The 21,340-nt window shown below is 37.1% G+C and overlaps 1 protein-coding gene across 1 annotated transcript in view; it reads right to left on the bottom strand.

Moving 5' to 3' along the window:
• TENM2 (teneurin transmembrane protein 2) overlaps positions 1-21,340 on the bottom strand; it is a 1,556,107-nt gene that overhangs the window by 1,175,131 nt on the left and 359,636 nt on the right. Inside the window, exon 5 of the mRNA XM_019740878.2 lies at positions 11,769-11,897. The gene's annotated coding sequence lies outside the window, so the exon portion shown is untranslated. The remainder of the gene's footprint in view (positions 1-11,768; positions 11,898-21,340) is intronic.

The raw sequence follows: 21,340 nt of genomic DNA, 5'->3' as shown, positions 1-21,340 counted from the left end.
TTTCTTCCTTTGAATTCTCTACATATATTTGTGGGATAGAAAAGAGGGCAAAGAACAAATTTACTTTTCCTTGACTTTAAAATGACTATGTCTAACACTTATTAAGATGTGAGCTGTAATAATTATTTGGTAGATATCGTCATCATATTAGGGATGTCTTCTTAGATTTCCTGGATTCCAATTTTCTTTTTTTTAAATCAGGAATGAATGTTTAATTTTATCAAATTATTTTATTTCCTATACTTTGTTATGACTATCTAATCCCTCCTTCTTTAATCTGTTAACATACTTAATTACATTAATAGGTTTTTTAATGTCAAACCATCCAAGACTTCTTGAGGGAAACCCTATTTGGTCACAAAGTGTTTCTTACACATTTCTTTATTTGGCATCTGAATATCCTACCGAGGATTTTTGCATATAGAGTTTTAACTGAGGTTATCATTTTCTTTTCTCATATTTTCCTTGTTTTATTTGGGTATCAAGGTTATATTACCTTTAAATTAAAGTTGCAAAATAGTTCATCTTTTGATCTTCTCTTGAACAGTATGCCCAAGCCAAAGATATCATACCCGTAGAAAGTTTGGTTATAGTCACCTCTAAAATGATCAGGACTCACGGGGGTCCATTCTATTCATGTATATTTTTGTCTGTTTCTACTGTACATGTGCTGAGCCACTGCAAGAGCCACTAACCCCTCTCTTGACATCTTCTATTGCCAGATGATCTTTGTAAACTTTAAATCAGATCATGTCACTCTCTAATGGTTTCCTGTGGCCCTGAGTGATCTGGCCCTCGCTGCCTTTCTGACCTCATCTACCACCATTGTCTCCCTAAGACAATATGTTTCAAGATTAGCAGCCCTCATTCTGTCTTCAAGTTCACCCAAGATCATTCCCACTTCAGGACCCCTGTACTTTTCTGTGCCCTCTGCTTGGAATGGTCTTTCTTTACACCTGAGCTTGGCTGGCTTAATCACGTCAGTCATATCTCATTGCAAACATCGCCTTTCAGAAAGCTTTAACCTGACTTCTCTGTGTAAAAGATCAACCCCTCCTTTAGTCCTGTTTTACCTATTACATTTTTTTACACTAACAATGACCAATATCTAAACTTATTTTTTTCTAACCAATAAAATATCTATACTTATGGTTTTGATTGCTATTTTTGTTTGCTTGTGTTAGTTCACTGGTTTTGTTTGTTTGTTTGTTTTGTTTTTTACCTCCCCTGACAAAATACAAGCTCTATGAAGGTAGGAAAACATTGTTCTATTCACCATGAAAATGCCTCCAAGTCTTAGAACAGTGTAAGTATCTGGTCCTGGGCTCTCAAAAATATTTATTGAATGACTAAATTAATGAGTGAATGAAAAGAACAACCTTATCCTCCACAGATGTTAAAGGCCATAAAATCCTGATTTCTGGTGTCCTCACCAATCATTTATTCAACATATATTTATTAGTCACCTATTTTGATCAGACAGTGTCCAGGACAGTAGAATAAACAGCGGAACAAACCAAAACCCCTGTTCTCATGGAGCTTATACACTAGTGGTGGGCCACAGTGAATGTGTAAAGAAGTAAACATTTATTATGTCTTGTGGTGTTCTTGTAAATCAGATCTTCATAAAATAACAGCTCTGATTATCAGCATTTGCCCATTTCCATGGTGCAAATATTCCCACCATGGTCAATTTCAAGCTTTCAATGTTTTAACAACCCCATATCAAAATTGCTAAAATTTTGCTCATTCGTTCTCATGAGCAGGAATTACTATGTCGGACAGTGTTAGTGCTAGGGAGAAATAAAAAGCATGGGCTGGAGGGGGGGCGGATGTGAGGAAGTTCTGAGGGAAGCAATAATAGTTTATATAGAACAGTGAAGTGACATGAGACCTGAAGAACACAGGGGACCCCTCTTGTGAGTGTGTGGAAGAAGAGCATTTGAGACAGAAGGAAGAGAGAATGCAAAGGTCTGGGCAGAGGGGGATGCCTGGAACAGGAAGAAGACTGTTGTGACTGTGACAGAGAGGACAAGTGGACAGGAGGGGTGAGGTCAGATGAGATTAGAGGGCCTCATAGCCCGTTTAAAGGACTTCCGCTTTTACTCGAAATGAGACAGATTTGGATTGGAGCAGAGAAAGAACAAGATTAATATCATAGAGCCATTCTAAATTATTAAAAACTACTGTCATGTTCTGCCTCCAAAACAAATTATAAATCCAAAATATAGTATAGACATTCTACTTAAGTCATTATCCACTCAAGTGTCTATGTAGCGAAATCTTTTTATAAACCCGCAGTGGGGTTTTCCCTTTAGGAATGTCATTTACAGATGTGTGAGTAGCAAATCTTTGTGGTAAGTTCAAGGATTTCTTTATGGTGGTACCAATGGCTTGCACACCTGGCAAACACAAAAGTCTGTGTGGCAATTGTTGGCCTGCGTGTAGGGTAAACAGCAATCCATTATGTCACACTGCAGATTCCTTGGGAGATCCTTCTATGATACTAGTCTTGGTTTTGAAGGGGACAACCCCTGCACAGGCTTAGTAATAGCATAAAGAATAATTACAGATTTTTGCAGAAAAATGATTTTTAATGTTAAGATGAGTTTTAAAATGAGGAGTTTTTGTGCTAATAGCTTTTTAAAGTGTCACTTCACTGAGTAATATTATAGCTACAGAAGAGTGTGGGTAGCGCTGCAAGAAATCATTCTGCATTTTGTATCCATAAAACTCTGGCCTTGGTTTGTGAATTGCACTAATGAGGTCGATCTCCGAGATCGTTAATACCCGCTCGGTCTTCTTACAAACGCATGCCTTGACAAGAAGAGGGCTCTCTAAGAGAGTGTGAATGATTCTGCACAAACTTCTAAGAAGCATCAGAAAAAAAAAAAAAAAAAGTGGAACACTTGCCTCTTACGAAACACTTATTATTTGCCCGGCACAATGCTAAGTGCTTTGCTTACATTACCTCCCTTTTTTTTTTTAGATCTAAGTTCTACTTATCGTCAGGTTCAAAGAATTTAAGTGAGTCATACAAAGTCATGGACATTCTTAAGGGACCCCACCGTATGTGTCCCTATATGCCATTATTCACTGCCTACAGTTAGTTAGAAGCAACATCACCACAGATGAATAGCAAGCATTACCCCAAAGATGTTTCCCCTTTAAAATCTTACAAATGGAAAAAAAAAAAAAAAAAAGAGAGAGAGAAAAAAAAATAGTAAAATCTTATAAATGACCCTAAAAGTTGAGGTTATGAAAGCTGTATCTACACACAAGAACTTGACTTTCCTATCTATTGCAGACTACTTAAAGTTCCTAAGTAGGCATTTCCCAAAGGATATTCCATGAATCACTAATTCCATGGACTTTTTATGGTGTCTTGTGGCCAAATTAGCTCAGAATACACTGGGTAAATAAAGTTACAGACTGTTGTTGTTTGTTTTTCAAGGACTTCTTCGATTTTTTTTAACAATGGCCTTTGAGAATGTTTAAGAGGTCAGATAACTCACTTTATTTCCTGAACATATCTGACCAAAAAATATTTTCTTTGCACATAGTAACCCATGGAATGAGTGTTTTGCAAGAGCATTTTTTTTTTTTCTGGTGGGGGAAACTTCCTCTAGCTTACCCCAAAGTTCAGGTTTATAAACACAACTAGAAGCATCATCTCTTGAAGAGAGTGCCTAAGAGTTCAGTATTATTTCTGAAAAGGGTGATTCAGAGCCACACACTTGTCTGCTTCTGTTTTAAAGACTCTGGCACTCATTCAGCTTCTGACAGAGATGTGTAGATCTTGCTAAAATCAAAGAAGGGAATTGTATTCCTTGAAGATAACTCTTATCACATTCTTAGAAACCACAGGGGTCTTTTCTCTGTAACGGGTAAGATATTGAACATCACCCAAAACAAGCTTGTTTGGTTGTAGACACTAACTGGAGGCAAAAGCCTGGATCCTTCTGGGTTCCACATGCTTCTCCATTCACAGTGAGAGAGAGAGAGAGAGAGAGAGAGAGAGAGAGAGAGAGAGAGAGAGAGAGAGAGAGAGAGAATGTGTGTTTTCACATGTGTGAAAGCATGCATCTGGGCAAACGCCTGGGGGCAAGGTTTGGTCCTATTAAAATAACTTAATTATTAGACCATACTCATCTAATCAGCCTGTTTTTCCCAAGAGATAGAGAAACTTACTCTCCAGAACCACAGAAAGGGAGGGGTGGGAATCTGACTTACTTTGACTTGTGGGTGCATTTCTTCTTGCCCTTGAATAAACCTGGAGATGTGGATCAGAAAAGTCAAACCTACTATGTACAAAATGAGGAAAACGTTACTTCTTAGAGAGCGGGCTTCAAAGTTGGTCAGGGTAGAATTCAATCCCAGCTCTACCCACTAACTTCCAGGCTGAGTGGCCATTGTTTTGTTTTCTTTCTTCCTTCCTTCCTTCCTTCCTTCCTTCCTTCCTTCCTTCCTTCCTTCCTTCCTTCCTTCCTTCCTAACAATCATGCATTTATTCAGCAAATAGTTAATGAGTACCTTTTATGTTTCTAGACCCTGTTCTCATTCCAGGTGCACAATAAAGAACAAAGCAGATAAATCCTTGTGCCTCACTTTCTTCATCTATACATTGGGAATTTATAGGATTGGTACTGAGAATTAAATGAAACGGTGTATACCAAGTATCTAATAGAGTGTCTGGCACACAACAGGAGCTTAGTAAAGCACAGTGATCATAAAAGCAAGGATGATAATAATTCTTACTGATTTATAACCCGCTGAACTGAAGATTGCACACAATCAAAACTATTCCTTTGCATTGGAGGGGGAAAAAGCAGCTGTTTAAATTGTGTGTTTTTTCCTAGTAAATAGCTATAATTTCCAAAGTATTTACTCTTTGAAGTCTAGATAATACAGGATGTTTTAGAGAAAAGATGCTATCTTAGAGGCTATTGTTTTAAGCCACATTTACTATGGATGTTCTAATTCACATTGGTTTATCAGATTAGTTTACAAATTACTTGGCAGGTACCTGAGAGAGTCAGAACTTGAAAGGTGAATTTTATTAGAAGAGACCATTAAAGATATTAGGCAAAGGGGCGATGGTGAGAACTACAATAGCAGAAGAATAGTAGAATAGTAGAAGGTTCTCAATAAAAAGGGGTTGGGGGGGACAGAAGTTCTAAGAAAAAAGGAAGGAAAAAGATACTTACTAAAACTCCGCAATGGCTTCCCATCATACTGAAAATACAATTTCTATTAAGCCTATGAGAGCCTACATAAGCAAGAAGGCCCTGACTGGTTCTCTTGCCTTATTTTACATTGTTCATTACACTTCAACCACACGGACCTTCCTCCTGTCCATCCAATTCCAAGTATGCTCCTGGCCTTGGGGTTTTGAATTTGACAGAATTCGTCTATTTATAATGGTGCTCTCAAATATTTTTCATGCTTGGCTCAAGGGTCTCAGCTTTTTAGAGAGGTCTTCCCTGACTACCAGACATAAGGTAGCCCTCGATATTCTCTAACTTACCATTCATTTTATTGTTGTCATTGCATTTACTTTTATCCAAAACTTTTTATTAACTTATTCGGTTTTTTTTATCATCTGACTCCACCCTAGTTTCTAGAGTGTAAGTTCCATATACACATGGTGGTTGACTGTCATTTTCACTGCTGTATCTCTAGCACTGAGAATTGTGCCTGTCATCTAGTAGGCTCTCAACAAAATAATAAAATACAATAAATGTTCAATGAATGAATGATTGAATACCAGCATAAATAAAATCCTTCAATGGGATGTTGAGAAATGACAAAGAATAACTTCACCAAATTGACAATTTGCCTCGAGCCAAAGCTGAACGCAACATTAACAATGTCCACTGATATTTTCTGGACTAATTTTGACACCTCTAATGAAAGAATTTTTCCTTCATGCATGCATTCTGGGAAATCAGTTATTATCCCAATCAATGTCTTACTAATTGGAGTAGTGGCTATTTTAAATCCCCATAAAGGTATGTTTGACCATGTGTCACAGGCAGAATTTTCTATCTTTACATTTCTAATTATTATAATGGAGAGGTGACTTGTAAACTTATGTATGGAGGGTTAATAACTATGTAGATATTGTTGCTTACTAGGTCCTCTGAGGAAGAACAATAAAAGCTGTTACTCAAACAGATACTCATCAAAGTACCATCATCTTTATCCTGCCCCTCAAAAACAACCAAGTGATTACTTATCCAGTTTCATTTTCTTAGTGACAAATTTCATTAGTTTAGTACATTTCTTATATTCTATATTCACTATCATATTACTGTTAAGAACGTCAAACTCCCGCTAACCCACAAATAAGATACTCAGTGCCAGTATACCTAACACAAGTTTTTATCCACTGCTCAAAAGCATCTTGTGCTACAAACAGAATGGCAATTACTCATGCAAGGAACGTGTAACTCCCTCAAGCCTTTTCAGAAATCTTGATTATTTAATCAGTGTTCTTGATTTGTAAGGCTAGGTAGTTGATGGCTCCCAAAATGTGTCACGTTTGACGTTATCCAGATGGAATGCCAGTTTTCATTTGAGATTAAAGAGGTAAAACCCAACAAGAAAGGTTTTCTACTATCCTGGACTATAGCTCAACTTATATCAGATGATAAATAAGACCTGGCAGTTGGCTTTGCCCATGATTTTAAAGCAGAAACTTCATTGAACTGTCAGTTAGCAAATGAGGTGATTAACTTGGATGTTGATTAAAGTTTTATACCATGTTTTTATTACTGACAAGTTCTTTCTACTTTTCTCCTTTTTTTTGGGGGGGAGGGTCTAGTTCTTTCAATAGGACAATATGATTCTCACCTCCTCTCTAAGATTTCATTATGCTATTTATTATGCCATTTAGGTTTTGCTCTGTATTCTTACTGGTGCTATTTTCAAGGACTCTCTATTGCGTGCTTGGAAAATTAATATATCATGCATTTTATATAGAAGGAAACTAAATCATGGACATTCCCTTCATGGCTAAACATAGGAGTATTATCACGACCTTCATCTGAACTCTTCGCAGATCTCTCTTTTTCAGTTCTTTTATTTTCTGTGTACAGTGTTTCAATTTTTAAAAACTGGATGCCTGATTTACACCAGTGACATCCCTGAGAATGACAGCTACACTCAGAAATAGGCAATAACTACAAGGGAAGTCAGATAGGGATTGGACAGTAACAAGACCAAAAAAAATAGTGTGATTATTAGTATCAATACTAAGAAACTCACAAGAAGTTAAAGGTCAGGGAGACAGAAGTCCAGGAAAGAAGGAAGTTGTCACTTCAGATGCCTAAGCTGGAGAGGAACGGGGATCCTAGGCTGTGAGGGACATTAAATAACCAATGATAGGTCAGGTGGCTATGCCTGGTCCAAAGATGCAATTCGATTGTGTTGGAAGTATCTTTTTATTCACTTCCCCTTTCTTCAGCTTCAGTTCTCTGCATCCTCTTTTAATTTCCTGAATAGACCTCGCTCACTTTCATTGGGAGGCATTGAAAATAATTTGCCTTCTTCCTAGAACAGCTTTTCCTGTTTCTTCTCCCTCTCCCCTATAGTTCCCTGGCTATAAGGCTGCCTCTTTCTCAGTGTTCATTTAGGTATGAGTTCTAGAAGACTTACTTGGCTGACTGGGCATGTGCATACTCTGTTCCCCTAGGTCTCTCTGTATTTTCCCTCCAAGCACCCGGGCTGTAATAGGACTGCTGGTTACCAGTCTGCGTCACTCACCAAATACTAAATACCTTGAAGGTCAGCACCATATTGATTTTTATGCATCCTTGTATCACCAGGATCCATTACAGCACCTTCCAACTGTTCAATAAATATTTGTTAAAGGGATAAACATTGCTTATGGGTATGGGTGGCTGTGGACATTTGGGCATAAGCAGGAGATTGACTGCTCCTTTTAAAGAGTGAGCATTATGTAGAAACCTGGTCTCTGCCAGGGCAGGGCTAAAGGGACTGAGATCCTTGACAATGATATAGAATCAGGGGACAACTCTATGGTACTCCATTCAGCAGTCCCGGGCTTGTTGGCTTAGCTATTCAGAAAGCAGCTAATGGTAATAATGCTTTCCAATCTCACTACTATACTTCATACCAAAGGATTTATTGAGTTTTATAAACACTGATTAATCATCCTTACCCTAGTGAGGTGGGTAAGAGTTATTATGCTCATATTATTGAGAGGAAAACCAAGCCAGAAAGAGATTAAGTGGTTAACCCAAGGTCAGGCAGTGAGTCACGGAGAGCTGGAACTTAGACATGGAGGTTTAAACGTGAAGCTCTGTGCTTCATCTATTAAGCACAGAAGAGGACGCTGCGTGCCCTCCTGATCTCTCTCCGAAGGGTGAATAGCTCCCTTTCCCATGCTTCCCATCACCACTTGAACCATCATCGTCATCATCTTAGTAGATGCCAAGCATCAAGTCTAGCCTTTCCATATATTAAGTCACTGAATCTTAAGCAAAACAAACAACAACTTGAAATGAGTTTCCTGTTTATCACTTTACAGATCAAAAATCGAGTTTCAGAAATAGTAACTCTTAAGTAGGAGACGTGGGATTCAAACCATTGATCCTCAGAAGTGAAACCCATGCTTTTCACAACATCCTATAACTTAAATGCTTGTGTACATGTCAGTACACAGTGGTTCAGGAGTGGGCTATGGGTAGGAGGTGGAATTCATGAAGGATGGCAGAGTATTAGGATATAATTGATTCTCAATAAATGTTTCTGGTATAAATGCAACAAAAAAGCTAAAAGTCCTCCGAAGATCCTAAGAAGCTGACGCTAGAGCCCAGCATTTGAACGGCTCAGAGTCACAGAGAAAAGGAGGTGATGTCAAGTGTATTGTTATGACTGACTCCTAAATATAGAGGCCGTTAGGGATTTCTGGATGTCCTTTCTTGGAGGGGAAGTAGAGCCATACTGAAGAGCCACCTCAACTATACCCTCACGGCCCTTCCATCCCAGCAAGACATAAGAATCTACCTTTGTCTTTTCTGACTTAAATGTATATAAAAAGTATATATAGACGTTACCATATCAAGAAATTAATTACAATTCTGCCTACATTAAAGAAAAATCTAGGAACTACATAAACATCCAACAAGTGAATATTAATTCAATTTACCAATATCTTACAATATCTTACAACTTTGCAATCATTAGACACAATGCTTTCTTTAGAAGTTATCTTTCAATACATCAGCACTATTAGTTTTAGTACATTGTTAAATACAACTGAAAAAGCAAGTTGCAGAACAATAAATAGATGTGGCCTTGTTTTGTAAACTAATGTATATACATAAACACATAAAACACCCAAAAGTAACAGTGGGTATCTCTGGAAAGTGGAATTATTGGCATGTTTCTTTTGTTTATCTATATTTTCTGCATCTTATGAAACAATCGTGTCTTGTTCTTGTGGTGAGAACACCAAAAGTTATTTTTAATTTTGAAAAAAATGTAAAACAGGTGCCTCTTGGGAAAGAATGGGTTTGGAACCATTGGAATCAGAAACCAGGTACCAGCTGCCACCTGAAAATCTCAGCTTCAGAATATGCCACCTACTCCTGAACATACCCAAGTATACATATCGAAGCATACCCTACCTCATCATACTTCCTGTTCTCTGATATGAGAAATCAGATTCATTCTATTCCCATCCACCTTAACCTGACATAGCAACAATGGAATGTGCACTATTTTCAAATGAAAATAGGCATGTTGTAGCAAGAGGCACTTCCAAATGTTGAAATTAGATCAGAAGTTAAGACAAAATATGGTTAACTGGCTTTTAAAGAAATTTGATGGAACACATTACTATAAACAGTACACTTGGGCAGTCAAACAAACTTTTCCCAGAGAAAATCAATTTTGCTCCCCAAACAATGAGAAATATTACTTTAGATTCAACATTAAATATTGTTGTAAGTATTTCTTAAGAAGCATTTCTATAACTCTGCAGAAATAGAGTCAAAGGATGCCTTGTTACCATAGCAACAGTCTCCCTTGGAAGAGCCAAGGATGAAGTAGCATCCATTCACCCTGCATATATTTGTCCAATCAATAAACAAAAGACTTAATTCTGCATGCATCGCATAGGAAAGTGGTCAAGGTATCCATGATTAGTAAAAGGGTAGGGGGTGTTCAAGTATTCTGGGTTCAATCACCCAGTCTCATTTTCAACTGAGTGTTAACACTTTCTTCATTAGAAACCCATTATGAAGATACACTCATGCTAAAAGGCCTGTGGATCCTTGAAACATGGAAATCTGTATTACAAAATTTTAACACGTCAGTATACAAAAAGGTGGCAAGCCATGAGTGGGGTTATAGCGAAAATGGGTGCTAAAGTGAGAAACGCATGCACCCTCGAAAACCAGAAGTAAGGATGGTCACAGCTAATGTCTCCTGAGTATTTACTATGGGCCAAACATCAGCTAAGTGTTTACATGAATTTTTCATTGATTCTTTCAAACAACCTTAAGAGATACTACTATGAGTTTTTATTCCCACGCTATAAATGATGTGAAAACTACTACTGTTCCTGTTTTGCTGGTAAGGGAACACACACTTATTGATTCAAGTATGTAGCCCATGGGCTTCCATGTTTGGAGTGTTGGATGCAGTGTGGGGTTTCAAACCCAAGCAGTGAGCTATGGAGCAGCCCTCTGTTCACTACACCGTCCTGCCGACTTTTCCGGTGAGCAGCAGCATGGCTTCATACACGTGACTTCACTTCTCTGAGTCTCAGACACACATTTCTAAATAATGTGTGTTAAGGAAAAGCACATCATAGGTCCTCAGTAAATGCCCCTGCCTTCCTCTTGAAAGCCTTTTGTTCCTCAGAACCAGCATGGGTTACTGCAACTACCCTGTTTCCCTAGCTGGACCATCAGTTCGAATGCATCTTTTGGAGCAAAAATTAATATAAGACCTGGTATATATTATATATATTATATTATATTATATTATATCATATTATAATGTGTTATGTTATATTATATTATGTTATGTTATATTAACCCAGTCTTATTATATTGTATTGTATTGTATTATATTATATTATATTATATTTTATATTATACAAGACCCGGTCTTATTTTACTATATAAGACCCAGGTCTTACATTAATTTTTGCTCCAAAAGACACATTAGAGCTGGTGGTTCGGCTAGGTCATATTTTCAGAGAAACATGGTATTAAGAGCTCTTGACTTATTCAACATGAGAAAACGTTGAGAACCATTAGACTATTAAAAGCTCACTTTACTCCTTGGGTGCAAAACGCCTCCTGCTTGAACATGTGAACAGTCACCAACAAAATCGTGTGGGCAAACCGGCTTGCGCACTCAAGGATTTCTTCTGATTTTCTTACCCCGATCTCATGAAATGGCCACAAGAAATAATGTGCAGCAGGGTCGGTGGCAAGGGGAAATCAACAAAACTGTCCTCAGAAAACCTACTCTGTGACTTGGGGAGCTTCTGTACCATCACATTTCTAGGCCTCAATTTCCTCTGCAGTACCAGGAACTGCTGAAGCTTATTCCTTCTCAAGAAGCTTCCAGGAGTAACTGTTCAGGATATGACTGCACCTGTGAACTGAGTGTCACTTGCTCATTGGAACACTGTACTTCTTTTATCCTTTTATTTATTTTTTGGGCATTTTCATACACGGCTACCAGGAAATGAATCATTTTTAACCCTCATGCATGTTGCCTACCTGCCTGGAACTCTTCCGATCCCATCAGAGGTTCATCTTCGTAAAAGTTGTCTTCTACAATCTGGCCCTACATTGAACACTGGATGCTTTCCTTTCTCGGCGTTTTCACTGAACGGTTTGTCCTCAATCCTGTAATTATACAAACGATCACTATCCTTACTAGGATAAAAACGCTAAAATTGGGAGAGGTGACAGCAAATCCTTGCCTAAGTAATTGAAATGTCTTCCAATATTCAAAAAATTGACTCAGGTTTCGATGAAAAGCAAAAACAAAACAAAACAGAATGGAGGCATTTAAGAGATCAATTATTTGGGAACCAGATTATAGAATTGTTTCACTTTTCCAGACTTTAACATCAAGTGAAATGTTTCTATCACCTTTATCTGGGTACATTTTAAATTGCTTCATGAGGCACTTTTATGGGTAACACATACTCAGAAAAGAGTATTTAGCACCTGTTTTTTCTTGTTGCATTTCCTCCGGTAGTATCACAAATACAGACAGTCCCTGAATTTCATACCCACCTGAGCATAACATAAAGCTCCCGTTTAATCCATCTAAAGAAAATGTTTTCCTGCAAAATGGACATGTGACTACATTGAGCCTTTCTTTGGTCACGTGGAGATAGCAGCTTTATGCCTTCCAAGGCACAACCAAAAGTGGCAATTGTCTGGCTCCTTAAGAGGCAGGCCCATTGTTGTTTCAAAGACTAGCTGCAGGTTGAATTCACCTGGAACCGTGTTTCAGAGAAATCCCTTTTCGTGCTGAGGAGTGAGAGGATGCTGTGGTCTGGGAAATGATTCCACACTGGAGTTGAGAATCAAGACAGTTCTCTCACCATCCTTCTAATGCAGAATTTACCAACTGCGGGCTCATGTGTTATCCGCAGAAGGGATTATATAAGCTGCACTGGGGGTAGAATAGTATTTTACATTTCACTTCATTGACAATGTTTAAAAAGCATTCAATTTCACGGTTTCTCTAGAAAAAGCTGGCAACTCCAGACCCACATTCCCACGTGGTGACCACGAGTGGGAGCTGGGTAGGGGCTGTCCGTATTTGCAGGGGCCTGTGCGATCCCCTGCTCCAGTGTCCCTATTGCGTACTGACACTTCAGTGAGGCTCAGTGTCATCAGGCTTACAGCATCTTACACCTGGGCCATTCCACCCATTTCTTTTGCCTGGACTGATGAACACTTAACAGCAGGGATGGCTTGGACCCCAACCCATCAAAATTATTTTAGGCCCTGGCTTTACACCTAGAGGCAACGTCCAGGGTCTCCCTGCTTTGCTAAAAGTTCCCCCTGTTGTTGTGGGACTGCATGCAGAGTGGTAAAAGGGGACCAAGAAAATAACCCAGGATGGCTAGGGCAGCTCAGAGCCCCTGGGGTGTTTGAGGCCACAGCTATTTTCCAATTGATGTGGAAGTGACCATACCTTGTGCTGAGTACCAGCCTTGCCTTCAGCTTTTCAGTGTGTGAGTCTAGATCCAAAGTTAAAGTCACTTTCCTGAGCAGACAGATATAAATGGGCCACACTAGAAAGTGTCACTCATAAGAGGAATACCATGCCGATCCCTTCTGTCTTCCATTTTCCTTGATATTACAACTTCACCTTAGGCTTTTTTTTTTTTTTTTTTTTAAGCAATTACCCAGAGAACTGCTAAATGACATATGAATGACTTCAAATAGAATTGTTCCTACAAGCAAAGAAAAACATGCTTGCTGACAGAGAATAAGAAATAGCATAGACTTTGTATTCCCATCGTCCATTAGAGCGTCTCAGAGTGCTTCATTCATAAATTGCCCCACTTGATTAGGTTTGAATTTAAAATATGAAACAACTCTCTATGAGTTATGACAGCACCTCTTGGAGACTCCTGAGATGCTTCATACATGACCTATACTAGAATTCCTCAGCCTGAGCACTGCTGACATTTTAGAAGAGATCATTTTTTGGTGGTAGTGGGGAGAGACTGTCCTATGCACTCTGATATTTCGCGGCATCTCTGCTCTTTATCTGTTAGATACCAGCAACAATCCCCAGTTGTGACAAACAAAAATGTCAAATGTCAACAGAAGGGAAAATCACTCTTCAGTTAAGTGCCATGGTCTATAGTCCCGCAACCCAAAAGGGTCATGTGGCAGACGATTGGTTGCTTATAATCCAAAGTGTAATATAATAGTAGGAACATCGTGACAACTGGTTTCTACATTACTAACAAACAGTAATCTGACAATGCGCAATTGTGCTTAACCTGAACCTTTAATTGCCTTTTTCTTTTGGGACGATTTGAAAAAGGATAGTTGTAGACAGTCATTTGCTATCTCCAAAACTTTTTTTTTTTGTTTTATTTTGTGGGGGTGGGGAGGGTTAGGGGGTAAGAAAAAGCACATGTAGCTTTGTTTTATGTTTTCCAATCTTATTAAAATCCCAACTAACTTTTACATTTTCTGGAACATTTGGAATGATTTCAAGGTCTCTCTCCAGAGTACTTGCGATGACTGATTTTTAAAACACACATGTGCTTAATTATTGATTTTCTTCCAAATATGAGACTATAAAGAAGAATCGGACCCAGGGAAATTAATTGACTCCTCCTTTAGCCAAAGATTGTTTCTAGGCATGATCTTTATACTTGTCTGTGATCTCGTCAGAGTAAAGAATCTGTGCGTTATTTGCAGAGGCGGTGTAGTAAACAATTTTTCTTATTCCCTATTCAGAGTATTTTCCATAACATTACAATAAACTACTGCTCAAATAATTGACATGGGATATCACTAAATCCTGAAACTGCCACTGGAACCAGAAAAACATGGTTACATTAAGTTCAGGGTAGTTCTCATATTTAATAACACCAGTATCTAACTGGTTCGAGCTTGTGGAGCTATCCGTGATGTGTTCCTTTTGTTACCTACCTTTCATAAGCCCCGTGGAATCTGCCTTAGAAATGATTTGGAAATCCTTTCCTCCCTTATATCTACCCCACCCTGTTTGTGTGGGGCCTCATTATCTTTACCCTAGATTATTACAATGGTCTGCAATTACAGTCTTGCTTTCGTAAATCATTGCCCATATGATACCACAATTATTGTGTGTAAAACCCAAATTGGATTTTATATCCTTATCCAAAAACCTTAAGTCACCTCCCACTGCTTGCAAAACAAAGGCCATGTCTTATATGAGACATGTGTATACGTATCTTCCCACCATCAGATTATGCTTCTTCCCACTATGTGCTAATTCTTAAGCTCACAGGCTACTCACAAAAGAGCCCATTGTGCGCTCCCTCATTTCTGTGTCCCCTTTGTTTGTGACATTCATACCTGAAAAAATTCCACTTCTTTTCAGCTCACCTGGAATGCCATCTTTCCTATGTTTCCTACTATCCCCTGGAAGACCTAACCTTCCCTGCTGTTCCACATCTACAGAAGCATTTTATAATGTGGTCTTAGAGTCATTTGAACATGTTTCATCCACTAGACTGTGAGCTCCTATACTGTGAAGAACTGTGTTTGTTTTTTTCATATGTATATCTTTCACCTGGTAAAGTCCATCATATAAAAAGACAGTTTTTTCAGTTTTTTAAAATATTTATTCGATTCACTTTAAAAAGAATCTATCACATGGAAAGCACTCAGTAGATAGATATTCCTGAATAATGGCCTTATTTGAAAACTTATAAAGTATTTTAATACTTTCTTCAACAAATAATGAATGCTTTCTGTGTTCTAGCTCCTGTTCTAGGTAATTTAAATCAATAATATGTACTCATTCATACACAAAATAAAGAAACCTATAAATTTCCTTAGTATTTACACAGGAGAGAAGTTTCTTACAGACAGATTCAGAGAACGCACTTTTCAGTTAGTTCACTAATACATACATATTCAAGTTAGATTCTATTATGTAAAAGATATAACACTGTTAGCACAGTACCTAGGCACTTGGTAGAAGTAAATATAATTTCGTTAACATTATTATTACTGTTATTATTTTTCTACTAGAGGAAATATCTCAAACTGAAAACAATCCAAATACTATGAAATGACAAAGAAGCTGCAAAGATCAAAATCTAATATAATCTCTAAACAAAATATTTTTTCTATACTTCAATTTATTTTTTAACTCAATGAATATTTATCGAGTCTAGTTAAACCAGAAAAAATGGAATGACTTCAAGTAGAATATGCTATGCGAGAAAAGGTAGACATGCCACTACCCCTGAAATTTAAAGATTTCCATTTTAAACATAAATTAAGAAGTAAACAATGAAATATTCATTTTAAATGGTATATTTTTATATAGCATAGCTAGTACTTTTCTATTGAATGGAATAGCTGATCCACTAAACTGTCACTATCACTAACCTTAGAAGCAAAGAGAACACACTATTTATCACTTACAGTGGGGAAGTTAATAGGACATTATCTCTTTCCTGCACTTGGGGCTTTTAATTTTATGCCACATCTTGGTAAATAGATTTGCTTAATGGTGATCATTACCTTTATAAGTAATTATACTCACTCAGAAAAATTCTATTGCCTATGGACAATCTAAGTTGTGTTATTTTTTGGATAGTTACTTTGGTTTTTAAAATCAGGGAAAACCCATACATTGGGAAAATTTTTATTTAAAGTATTTCATCTAACTTGACAAATATATGGAATTTACTTGTATTTGTTCATATAGTTGTTAACATTGGAATTGTACTGTCACCAGCCACCAGCCACATGTGGCTTTTGAACTCGTCTGAATCGAAGTCTCTAAGATCTCAAAGACTTAGTACAATAAATAACAAAGCAAGTCATATATAAAATAGATCATGCAGCCGTGTGTATGTATATGTATAGTACATATATATATGAGTGCACATATACATATGTATAAATATACACACATATATGGTCACATTTTGAAATGATAAAATTTCATACTGGGTTAAATAAAATACTAAAATTAATTCCGTGTTTTTCTTTTTAATGTGGCTATTAGAAAATTTTTAATTGCATATACATATCACCTTATATTTCTCTTGGACAGTGCTGGTTTAGACAGTTTGTTATTAGAATGATCCACGCCTTTGTTTTCCTTTTTACTGCCATAAATATTACTGAAGAGAATTTCAGGATCAATTGGTCCAGTAACCAAACTTTCCAGATGAGGAAACAGGTTCAGAAATACCCTAGCTTAGGGCCATAGGCTAACCAGAGATACTGCGGAACTGGAACACACATCTCTAGACTTCGAGTCCTGAGCTAAGTTACTGGCGAGGTAGCAGATAACAATGAATAGCTCTGACGTGAATGTTCTTTGTGTGCAGTGAGGAAAAAGGCAAAACAACTGTGCTCAATAATAATAGTGATAAAGTTGGCATCATAAAAAAACCTAATACATTCCAATGTGGTATTTAAATAGTAAAAGATATGACAGATGACATATGCCTGCCTGTGAAAATATCTCCGACCACCCCTATACTTCGGTGACTTTGTTTACAAAAATAGGAGGAATGAGACTGCGTCCATGAATGAAAAATAAAACCTACATTTCTTGGGAAGGAGGCATCCGTCTTTTTCTATTTGTAAATGCTGATGAGCAGAGTTTAAGGAGGGCTAATGTCACCCATTCATCTTAATTAAAGAGTTAATTGCTCGTGGATCCTGATTTAGTTAGCCGGGCCTGGTAGCGTGGGAAGCTCTTCTCTCTATGTATTTTATTGACCAATGTAATGACATCATCAGTAAGTCTCAGGATTTATTCATGCTTCAGCCTATGCTCATAATGTTAATAGCCTTGTACATGATAAAACTTTCAAGAGGAAAGGAGTCCTTGTACCTTGTGCAGAATACAAAAACCAAGGTGGCTGCTAAATGTCTCGCATCATCTGTCACTGAAGCATCCCTTCAAAGTCTCGAGTCATGAAAATAGTAAAGAGAAATTTTAAATGCTGGGTTTCAGAAACTGTGGAATCATGCAGCAGGTTTTTTTTACAATTACACATTAAATATTTGAAAGTTAGCAGTTTTCATTCAATATTACCAAGTAGAGAAAGATTCTGCTGTTAGCATACTTAAGACAATTGCTTCGGAGTTAGTGCTGGTGAAGAGTATCTTTAAAACACACATATTCACATACACTCAGAAAAACACACACACACAAAAACACCCTAAGACCAAATAATTACCCATGAATTGGATGAAAGCGTTCCTAAAAACAAGGTTTTTCAACCTTTAAAATGTAATTTTCCTCAAAATTCTCTACCATTTCCCCAGCAATAATGTGTTTAGAGGAACTAAAAGGCTACAGTGGATACATGACTAATTTTAGACTCACACCCTTTGCTAGTACATTTAAAAAATGGAAAAAAAGAGGCAAAAATCAAAGAACAGCAGGGAAAAAGTACTATCTTGAGGGCATACAGAGGCAAAAACACGGAAATGATGTTGAAAGTTAATGGGCCTTTTTGTGTCTCTTCTCACATGGAGCTATAAGCAGTCCTAGTTAAAGTTAATTAAAGTTAGTGCCTTGCTTCTGCGAACAAAACTGTTTCAAGAATCATCCACCGTTTTTTGAGCTGCAGATTACATATTAAATGCCATGTTATGGCCAAGGTGAGTACACTGTAATGATATTAAGAAAAATGTATATAAATAGTAAAAAATAGAAGTTACATATATATTTAGTTGTATATAACTATATATATATAACTATATATAATTTATATATGTAATATATATACACTCCTCAGTTTGCACATCTGTAAAATGGTGACAATTACAGTAGTTGCCCCATGGAGCTATTGTGAGGGTAAAATGAGTTAAGGTGCGTATATAACATTGGGCACTCAGTGCACTGCTTGGCATGTGCTAAACATCATACAGGTAGGAACCAGAATTACTATTCTTGTCTGCCCTTTTAAGATAATGATTCACTAGAGCCACTTTAATATAGTTTGACTTTTAGTCTTAGACATTTCATTTTTTCTTAAAGTTTTTGTTTTTCATAAGATAAATAATTTTGTTGTGATTATATACAGTAGCATATATGTACATAGAGGCAGCAGCGTGTTGTAGTTGAGACTCAAGACTCTGAAGTGAAGCAAATGTGGGCTCCATTCCACTTTGTGACCTTGGGAAAGTGACCTAACGTTTCTAAGCTTTGGGTTTCTTTTCTATCAAATGAGGGTAAAATAAGATACTCTTTATAGATACCAGTAGTTCTGAAGATTACAGAATACAATAGTTGTAAAAAAATCTTAAAATAGTATATGATACATAATAAAATAATGACAGCATTTCAACTTTTCTTTTAATTATGAAAAGGATAATAATGCATGAGGAAGGGAAAAAACTTAAGAAAGGCATATTACTGAATATTAATAGTTGTTCTCTCTGGGCAGCCAGATAATGAGTCTTTTTTTTTTCTTTTGTTCTTTCTTGGTTTTCTGCATTGCTCATATTTCTACAGTGAGCATGGTGGAGACCAGTGATGAAAGCGTGCTAGAAAGCAAGTGTTCCACTTTAGAGGAAGAAGAAGACCCTATTTCCAGCGAGGGGTGATTAACTGAACATTACCAGACAGGTGGAAATGGAGGGAGACCATTGCAGATAAAGGACTGAACCAAGCTTCTAAAACAGAAGCACAGAGTGTAATAGGGAAAAAGGAGCAAACCTGACGTGAAGTCTTGAGGTCGGTGGAAGGATAAAAGATGAGAGAGACCAACTGGTTGAAGAACTGGGTAAGAGATTAAAGAACTTGAAATCTATTCTGTAGTTAGTAAATGGCCACCTAAGTAAGTGAGAAATCGGACTCTGGGGTCCCAAATTAAGCAGTCCTTAGATTTTAAAGTAGCCTAGGAGGCAAAAATCAGATGTAAGCAATATTAGCCATGAAAATAATTTTAATTTCTCATAGCCCACTGCATGGCCTTGGGGAGATACGTCTCATGTGATATGATGGTATGTATACAACCCTAAAAAATAAATTCACTAACAGACACCAGTTCAGAACTACGGAGCTACACTAAGGAAGGAACAAAAGAAAGTCTGTGGGTAGGTGTCTGTGGGCTTCCAAAACATTTCATCTGTAAGAGATATTTGAGGAATCCCTAGTAGTTAACAGAAAGGGGGGTAATGTGATATTTCTGCATAACTGCTGGCTTTAGGCCATTCTATGGTACAATCAAGCAGCTCTAATTTTTACACATGTTAAGAGATTTGCTTGTGATTTGAGCTTTAGACCAGATACTTTATCTGAAAGTACTTACCAGAGTTTTACCGGTATTAAAGCAAGTAGAATAGCAAAGGTACACGTGAGATAGTCAGTTAAGGGTCTAAAGTAGAAATCCAGAGGATTAGAATACAAGGTTGGAGAGACTGATTGAATGATAGAATCACGGATGATTTAATGGGTAGTAAAATAATGAGGCCATCTGTACACATTAGAATATGCAGTTAGGAGATTGTTTTGGTAGGTGAACAGCAGGAAAGAATGGAGGTGTTTTGACTTGTTGAAGTTGAGAGGAGAGAATATATCAAATTTCAGTCATCAACAACTCTCTAGAGGAAGGTCAGGCCAGATGATTAAGATTTTGGACGCAAATGGAGTTGACTGGGAAGATAAATACTTTCATAATCAGAACTGAATTCTCTTTTCTAAAATGCTTGACTTATGAGAATGGAATTCTTATTTGTGTCATACTCTTAACTAGCTATTTTAACTAAAATTATTGACAATGCTATCTGCAGAGGGCTCCAATAAGGACTAAGGAATTATATCTTATCTTCATTGTTAAAAACAACATGAGGTTACATAATCTCCTGGTTCATTAGATGTCTTCTATCAGTTCTTAAGGCGCCTTTATTCTAAAGGGTTTATTCAGACTTTCCTTAATTATGATTTTCTGTACTTTCTGACAATATAATCCAGAAATATTTAACAACTTTTAAGGTATTTTATCCCCCACTAAGGCAAAATCTACTTGACACTTATAGCTATCAAATCTTCTTCTCTAGGCCATTTTTCCTATCAGGATGCAAATGTGTTCAAATTATAATATAATATAAAATAATGAACACTTATAGGAAGAAGAATTGTTCTCAAACTGAAGAAATGGGAGAAAGGTCATAGTTACTGCTGGAAATAATTTCAAATTAAAAAAAATAGTAGAAACATTGACATTTTATATAAAATAATAATAATAATGACATCAAGTCATGGAGCGTTTCCAACATGTTAGCCCCTGAATTGAAATGTGTATAGGTTAGCAGCACATTTAATCTTCCTACTATCCACAGAAAAGATCCAATCATCCCAGTTTTAAGAAACAAGAGAAACCTGAGGCTGAGAAAAATTACTTAATTTTACCCTGAAAGGAGGTAAAACCAGGATTCAAACTCAAATCTGTTTAACTCCAAAGCTCAGCTGTGACCACTACACACAAATGGTGCCTCAATTTTATCAGTATTGTTCAGCAAAGTTAAATAGAAACTGTAAAACATCTATTGGAAGTAGTTGTTTTTACAAAAAAAAATACTTAAAAACTTAAAATAACTCAATAGGAAATAATTAC

The sequence above is a fragment of the Rhinolophus sinicus genome, linkage group LG10 (assembly GCF_036562045.2).
Source record: "Rhinolophus sinicus isolate RSC01 linkage group LG10, ASM3656204v1, whole genome shotgun sequence".
Classification (NCBI taxonomy): Eukaryota; Metazoa; Chordata; class Mammalia; order Chiroptera; family Rhinolophidae; genus Rhinolophus; species Rhinolophus sinicus.
This window is presented reverse-complemented; position numbering and strand designations above follow the sequence as displayed.